The sequence below is a fragment of the Palaemon carinicauda genome, chromosome 24 (genome assembly GCF_036898095.1).
Source record: "Palaemon carinicauda isolate YSFRI2023 chromosome 24, ASM3689809v2, whole genome shotgun sequence".
In the NCBI taxonomy this organism is placed as follows: Eukaryota; Metazoa; Arthropoda; class Malacostraca; order Decapoda; family Palaemonidae; genus Palaemon; species Palaemon carinicauda.
The window spans coordinates 89,475,140-89,483,910 of record NC_090748.1 but is presented as its reverse complement, the minus strand read 5'-3'; the positions used below and the strand labels follow the sequence as shown (position 1 = coordinate 89,483,910).

The 8,771-nt window shown below is 29.9% G+C and overlaps 1 non-coding gene across 1 annotated transcript; it reads right to left on the bottom strand.

The window, feature by feature from the left end:
• Positions 1–297: 297 nt before the first annotated feature.
• Positions 298–368, bottom strand: TRNAG-GCC (transfer RNA glycine (anticodon GCC)). The gene has a single exon. It is a non-coding gene; the product is annotated as a tRNA-Gly (tRNA).
• Between the last annotated feature and the right edge of the window lie 8,403 nt (positions 369–8,771).

Genomic DNA, 8,771 nt, shown 5'->3' with positions numbered 1-8,771 from the left:
CTGTTGGAGCCCTTGGGCTTATAGCATCTTGTTTTTCCAACTAGGGTTGTAGCTTAGTTAATAATAATAATAATAATAATAATAATAATAATAATAATGAACATGCAAACGTACAAATACATGTGCGTGTAATCAACTTTCGATCTATTCAAGTCTTCATTCAACAAGTAACATGTTAACTGTACATATAACTACAAACAACGTATTTATATATAGTCGTTTTAAACATCGTTATCAACACCATTACCATCATTGAAAAGATGAAAAATGACAAAATGCTCTTTACAATAAAAACTGTGCATCGGCCGGGAATCGAACCCGGGCCTCCCGCGTGGCAGGCGAGAATTCTACCACTGAACCACCGATGCTTAAGCATTTCGTGACTTCATACTTATTAATAAGTGCATTTCCCACGATACACGACCCCATCACTCATTGAATTGAGAAATGTTTTTTATTATCAACTTACATCGTGTTTTTTTTTTTTTTTTTTTTTTTGTAGAATAAAGGATATTTTAAATGAGTTAACTAATTAATTAGACAACATGAACATTTGAAGATAAAATTATGCAAATATACATAAATAATAATACACTACGAACCCATCACTCATTGAATTGAGAAATATTATTTAATATCAACTTACATCATGTGTTTTTTGTAGAATAAAGGATATTTGAAATGAGTTAACTTATTAATTAGATAACCTGAACATTTGAAAATAAAATTATCCAAATATACATAAATAATAATACACTACAAACTGATAAGTACAGCCACAAACCATAAAACTTAACACTACCAAACAAGCTACATAAATCACGAACACTGGACAAATAACTTAATAAATAAGAAAAAAAAAACAACATAAATCACGAACACAGGACAAATAACTTAATAAATAAGAAAAAAAAAACAACATAAATCACGAACACAGGACAAATAACTTAATAAATAAGAAAAAAAAACAAGCTACATAAATCACGAACACTGGACAAATAACTTAATAAATAAGAAAAAAAAACAAGCTACATAAATCACGAACACTGGACAAATAACTTAATAAATAAGAAAAAAAAAACAAGCTACATAAATCACGAACACAGGACAAATAACTTAATAAATAAGAAAAAAAAAACAAGCTACATAAATCACGAACACTGGACAAATAACTTAATAAATAAGAAAAAAAAAAAACAAGCTACATAAATCACGAACACTGGACAAATAACTTAATAAATAAGAAAAAAAAACAAGCTACATAAATCACGAACACTGGACAAATAACTTAATAAATAAGAAAAAAAAACAAGCTACATAAATCACGAACACTGGACAAATAACTTAATAAGAAAAAAAAACAACATAAATCACGAACACTGGACAAATAACTTAATAAATAAGAAAAAAAAACAAGCTACATAAATCACGAACACAGGACAAATAACTTAATAAATAAGAAAAAAAACAAGCTACATAAATCACGAACACTAGACAAATAACTTAATAAATAAGAAAAAAAACAAGCTACATAAATCACGAACACTGGACAAATAACTTAATAAATAAGAAAAATAAAAACAACATAAATCAAAAACACTGGACAAATAACTTAATAAATAAGAAAAAAAACAAGCTACATAAATCACGAACACTGGACAAATAACTTAATAAATAAGAAAAAAAAACAAGCTACATAAATCACGAACACAGGACAAATAACTTAATAAATAAGAAAAAAAAACAAGCTACATAAATCACGAACACTGGACAAATAACTTAATAAATAAGAAAAAAAAACAAGCTACATAAATCACGAACACTGGACAAATAACTTAATAAATAACAAAACAAAACAAGCTACATAAATCACGAACACTGGACAAATAACTTAATAAATAAGAAAAAAAAACAAGCTACATAAATCACGAACACTGGACAAATAACTTAATAAATAAGAAAAAAAAACAAGCTACATAAATCACGAACACTGGACAAATAACTTAATAAATAAGAAAAAAAACAAGCTACATAAATCACGAACACTGGACAAATAACTTAATAAATAAGAAAAAAACAAGCTACATAAATCACGAACACAGGACAAATAACTTAATAAATAAGAAAAAAAAACAAGCTACATAAATCACGAACACTGGACAAATAACTTAATAAATAAGAAAAAAAAAACAAGCTACATAAATCACGAACACTGGAAAAATAACTTGATAAATAAGAAAAAAAAACAAGCTACATAAATCACGAACACAGGACAAATAACTTAATAAATAAGAAAAAAAAACAAGCTACATAAATCACGAACACTGGACAAATAACTTAATAAATAAGAAAAAAAAACAAGCTACATAAATCACGAACACTGGACAAATAACTTAATAAATAAGAAAAAAAAACAAGCTACATAAATCACGAACACTGGACAAATAACTTAATAAATAAGAAAAAAAAACAACATAAATCACGAACACTGGACAAATAACTTAATAAATAAAAAAAAAAAACAAGCTACATAAATCACGAACACAGGACAAATAACTTAATAAATAAGAAAAAAAACAAGCTACATAAATCACGAACACTAGACAAATAACTTAATAAATAAGAAAAAAAAACAAGCTACATAAATCACGAACACTGGACAAATAACTTAATAAATAAGAAAAAAAAACAAGCTACATAAATCACGAACACAGGACAAATAACTTAATAAATAAGAAAAAAAAACAAGCTACATAAATCACGAACACTGGACAAATAACTTAATAAGAAAAAAAAACAAGCTACATAAATCACGAACACTAGACAAATAACTTAATAAATAAGAAAAAAAACAAGCTACATAAATCACGAACACTGGACAAATAACTTAATAAATAAGAAAAAAACAAGCTACATAAATCACGAACACTGGACAAATAACTTAATAAATAAGAAAAAAAACATAAATCACGAACACTGGACAAATAACTTAATAAATAAGAAAAAAAAACAAGCTACATAAATCACGAACACTGGACAAATAACTTAATAAATAAGAAAAAAACAAGCTACATAAATCACGAACACTGGACAAATAACTTAATAAATAAGAAAAAAACAAGCTACATAAATCACGAACACTAGACAAATAACTTAATAAATAAGAAAAAAAAACAAGCTACATAAATCACGAACACTGGACAAATAACTTAATAAATAAGAAAAAAAAACAAGCTACATAAATCACGAACACAGGACAAATAACTTAATAAATAAGAAAAAAAAACAAGCTACATAAATCACGAACACTGGACAAATAACTTAATAAATAAGAAAAAAACAAGCTACATAAATCACGAACACAGGACAAATAACTTAATAAATAAGAAAAAAAACAAGCTACATAAATCACGAACACTAGACAAATAACTTAATAAATAAGAAAAAAAAACAAGCTACATAAATCACGAACACTGGACAAATAACTTAATAAATAAGAAAAAAAAACAAGCTACATAAATCACGAACACAGGACAAATAACTTAATAAATAAGAAAAAAAAACAAGCTACATAAATCACGAACACTGGACAAATAACTTAATAAATAAGAAAAAAAACAAGCTACATAAATCACGAACACAGGACAAATAACTTAATAAATAAGAAAAAAAACAAGCTACATAAATCACGAACACTAGACAAATAACTTAATAAATAAGAAAAAAAAACAAGCTACATAAATCACGAACACTGGACAAATAACTTAATAAATAAGAAAAAAAAACAAGCTACATAAATCACGAACACTGGACAAATAACTTAATAAATAAGAAAAAAAAAACAAGCTACATAAATCACGAACACTGGACAAATAACTTAATAAATAAGAAAAAAACAAGCTACATAAATCACGAACACAGGACAAATAACTTAATAAATAAGAAAAAAAAACAAGCTACATAAATCACGAACACTAGACAAATAACTTGATAAATAAGAAAAAAAAACAAGCTACATAAATCACGAACACTGGACAAATAACTTAATAAATAAGAAAAAAAAACAAGCTACATAAATCACGAACACAGGACAAATAACTTAATAAATAAGAAAAAAAAACAAGCTACATAAATCACGAACACTGGACAAATAACTTAATAAATAAGAAAAAAAAACAAGCTACATAAATCACGAACACAGAACAAATAACTTAATAAATAAGAAAAAAAACAAGCTACATAAATCACGAACACTGGACAAATAACTTAATAAATAAAAAAAAAAAAACATAAATCACGAACACTGGACAAATAACTTAATAAATAAGAAAAAAAAACAACATAAATCACGAACACTGGACAAATAACTTAATAAATAAGACAAAAACAAAAAAGCTACATAAATCACGAACACTGGACAAATAACTTAATAAATAAGAAAAAAAAACAAGCTACATAAATCACGAAAACTAGACAAATAACTTAATAAATAAGAAAAAAAACAAGCTACATAAATCACGAACACTGGACAAATAACTTAATAAATAAGAAAAAAAAAACAACATAAATCAGGAACACAGGACAAATAACTTAATAAATAAGAAAAAAAACAAGCTACATAAATCACGAACACTGGACAAATAACTTAATAAGAAAAAAAATGTAATTGCAAATGCACACAAACCAAGTTGCAAATTGTTCTCATTACAACATTGTAATAGGATTAAAAATGGGTTTACCATTGAATGAGACAGTAACAAGCGATAAAACTGATGTCCGCTGACATACGAAATGGACGGGGGGGGGGGGGATTCACTAATTGCTGGTAAAAGGGGCAAGGACAGATACCTGGGGTTCGTGTAATTGGTAATTGTTTCAATAACCGAGTAGGTACTTCTGTCAGTCACTACTAAGAATGAAGTAGGTTTTTGGAGAGAGAGAGAGAGAGATGAGAGAGAGAGAGAGAGAGGAGAGAGAGAGAGAGAGAGAGAGAGAGAGAGTGTGTGTGTACTTCTACTATTACTACTAGAACGAAGAAGGTTTTTGGAGAGAGAGAGAGAGAGAGAGAGAAGAGAGAGAGAGAGAGAGAGAGAGAGAGAGAGAGAGAGTGCTTCTATCTATTACTACTAAAACAAAGATGGAGAAAGAGAGAGAGAGGGGTACTTATATCTATTACTACTAGAACAAAGAGAGAGAGAGAGAGAGAGAGAGAGAGAGAGAGAGAGAGAGAGAGAGAGAGACTTCCATCTATCACTACTAGAACAAAGATGGATATTAGAGAGAGAGAGAGAGAGAGAGAGAGAGAGAGAGAGAGAGAGAGAGAGAGAAACACCAGGTATACAGGCCTACTTCTATTGGTTCAATCTTATAGTTGGGTACGAGACTGTATTTGGACTATGAATTCCTTCTACTCATTAGTACTACAGTAGAATGAAGTACTATATATATATATATATATATATATATATATATATATATATATATACTATATATATATATATATATATATATATATATATATTATATATGTGAGAGAGAGAGAGAGAGAGAGAGAGAGAGAGAGAGAGAGAGAGAGAGAGAGAGAGGAGAGAGAGAGAGAGAGGAGGTTCTTTAAGAGTGGCCCATGAATCTCCGTAATCAATATTAATCGAAACATAATCCGAATAATAATACATTATTTATCAATCTTATTTGAGTTATGTCAGCTCCTGTTAGCAATGTAACAACGAAGAAGTCATTAAAATATGCAAATAATAAAACATTCAAATAATAGCAATTACTTAGTGTTGCGTCTCAATAGGACTTCAGTTGTTTGTTAAAACAAATGACGGTGCAGCTGCTGCCGATACAGTTGGATCTAGTGCAGATTCAGCAGCTGCAGTTTCAAAAGGATCCAAAGACGTTTCAAAAGGATCCCAAAGACGTTTCAAAAGGAACCCAAAGACGTTCCAAAGACGTTTCAAAAAGGATCCCAAAGACGTTCCAAAGACGTTTCAAAAGGATCCCAAAGGACGTTCCAAAGACGTTTCAAAAGGATCCCAAAGACGTTCCAAAGACGTTTCAAAAGGATCCCAAAGACGTTTCAAAAGGATCCCAAAGACGTTTCAAAAGGATCCCAAAGACGTTTCACGAATTCAATCTTTATATTAAAGCCGAACTTTACAATGAGAATAAACTTTTAGTTAAAAACAATATCTAATATAAGTACTGTAGGTTATAATGCTGTTCGTGTGAGTTTCAGCAAAGGGAACTTCATACTCCGTTCACTAAACCCAGGATAAATGACAACGAAATGGTGACTGTGATCCTAATTTATCTAGAGTCATATCCTAAATAAGAATATCTCATTAAATCATAGTTTCTTATTTTTCTGGCACTTGGGCCTAACTAGGAGCTGTTGAAGGTCCAACATCACCAGACCTATTTGACAACTAACTGATTACTGTCCAACATCACTAGAACTATTTGACAACTAATTGATTACTGTCCAACATCACTAGACCTATTTGACAACTAATAGTTTACTGTCCAACATCACTAGACCTATTTGACGACTAATTGATTACTGTCCAACATCACCAGACCTATTTGACAACTAACTGATTACTGTCGAACATCACTAGACCTATTTGACAACTAATTGATTACTGTCCAACATCACTAGACCTATTTGACAACTAATTGATTACTGTCCAACATCACTAGACTTATTTGACAACTAACTGATTACTGTCCAACATCACTAGACCTATTTGACAACTAAATGATTACTGTCCAACATCACTAGACCTATCTGACAACTAAATGATTACTGTCCAACATCACCAGACCTATTAGACAACTAATTGATTACTGTCCAACATCACTAGACCTATTTGACAACTAACTGATTACTCTCTAACATCACTAGACCTATTTGACAACTAATTGATTACTGTCCAACATCACTAGACCTATTTGACAACTAACTGATTACTGTCCAACATCACTAGACCTATTTGACGACCAAATTGATTACTATCTATCACCCAGAAGCCCTTGCTTACCCTTCTGGAACTGTCAGTTGCTAATGCTACTAAACAACCTCCCCCAGCTCCCCCCCCCCCAACAAAATCCACCTCCTTCCCTCTTAACCCCCCTCCCCCCCCAGTATTTTCAGAAGTCCAGCAGGAAACAGGTGAAGCTTCCCCCCTTCCCTTCACCCAAAAACCCCCTTCTTTAACCCCCCTTCACCTATTCCCATTCTGATCCTTCATGGTCCCAGCACCACCCCGGCAAGTTACCTGTGCATACATACCACCTGGCTCTCCCTTTACATGGACTCATTTGGAATTACATCAGCCAGGTACTCCGATGTAGCAAGTCCCACCCGAAGCCCCTGGAAACCAGGTGGGGACTGGAAGAGGAGACTCCCTTCCAGCCCCCCCCCCCCCCTTCGGTTTATCAATAGAAGGATGCCTGCCATGACCGAACTTTTCAATTCGGATTAACTTTTTTTTTTATTCGGGTTAATTAAGTCTTCTGGGTGATGAAAAAAAAAGGTAACCGGTAAGAGCTCGCATGCGAGAGTAACCAAAATGATTGAATGAATCATTATAATGATAAAGCTGAATATGCCTTATCATAACAATGAGAGAATTCATATATAACATCCAGTTACACAAGAGAAACACAAAACTATATAATTTTATATTATTATTATTATTATTATTATTATTACTATCCAAGCTACAACCCTAATTGGAAAAGCAAGATGCTATAAGCCCAGGGGCTCCAATAGGGAAAAATAGCCCAGTGAGGAAAGGAAATAAGGAAATAAATAACTGAAGAGAACAAATTAACAATAAATCATTCTAAAAAAAGTAATGTCAAAAGAGATATATCATATATAAACTATTAACAACGTCAACAACAAAAATGTCATATATAAACTATAAAAAGACTCATTATATATATATATATATATATATATATATATATATATATATATATATATATATATACATACACATGTATATATATATATATATATATATATATATATATATATATATATATACATACACATGTATATATATATATATATATATATATATATATATATATATACATACACATGTATATATATATATATATATATATATATATATATATATATATATATATATATATATATACTGTATATATAAACATATAATATATACTGTATATATAAACATATATATATATATATATATATATATATATATATATATATATACTGTATATATAAACATATATATATAATATATATATATATATATATATATATATATATATGTATATAGTGTGTGTAAAATTTTCATTGAAAATGCAGAGACAACGAATAAGTTAAGGACGAACCCCTGAGATTGTTAATGAATATACTTAAGTGTTTCCCCAGGACACAAATCTTAAATTAAGAGAGGGACCAGCAAGGGATGGGGAGCTGTTGGTAAAAAACAATTTGATTAAGAAAAGTAAATCGTTACTTTCTCTAAAAAACAAAACTATTAAACAGATGGCGCTACCAGTATTAACTTATCCATCAGGAACTTGGAGCCTTACAAAAGCCTTAGAACATAAGCTACTTACAGCACAAAGAGCAAAGGAAAGAATAATGAGGGGAGTAACACAGAGTTAAAAAACGAGCAGCATGGATAAGAGGCAAACTAATGTAGAGGATATTCTAACAACATGTTAGAAATAGAGATGGATATGGGCAGGACACATAATGAGATGACAGATAATGG